Genomic DNA, 414 nt, shown 5'->3' on the forward strand with positions numbered 1-414 from the left:
GTCTTATTTGCATTTATAAATATTAGATTAGGGGAGGAAAAATCATCACCAACTCTCGAGGCCGCATCTTGCAATGGCCTCTGCCAAATGAAGCTTCATCGTTTCAAATGAAGCTTCATCGTGACAGATGATGCAATATGGGTCTCCGGCATTGGCCTTACTCACGTGGTTGTAAGCTAGTGATGCCAATAAATCGATAAATCGCATTTGGCACGCATAAATGCATGCCAAAGCGTCGCGACCGCTTCCCGTAGGAAATGCAAGGCAAACTTGCATTTTCTCTCAACCACGTCCCTTCCCTATATATGTCTTATTTGCATTTCTACAAATTAGATTAGGGAGGAAAAATCATTCACCAACTTCGAGGCCGCATCTTGCAATGGCCATGCCAAGCCGCAAGCCATGCCGCATAAT

The sequence above is a fragment of the Papaver somniferum genome, chromosome 2 (genome assembly GCF_003573695.1).
Source record: "Papaver somniferum cultivar HN1 chromosome 2, ASM357369v1, whole genome shotgun sequence".
Taxonomy (NCBI): domain Eukaryota; kingdom Viridiplantae; phylum Streptophyta; class Magnoliopsida; order Ranunculales; family Papaveraceae; genus Papaver; species Papaver somniferum.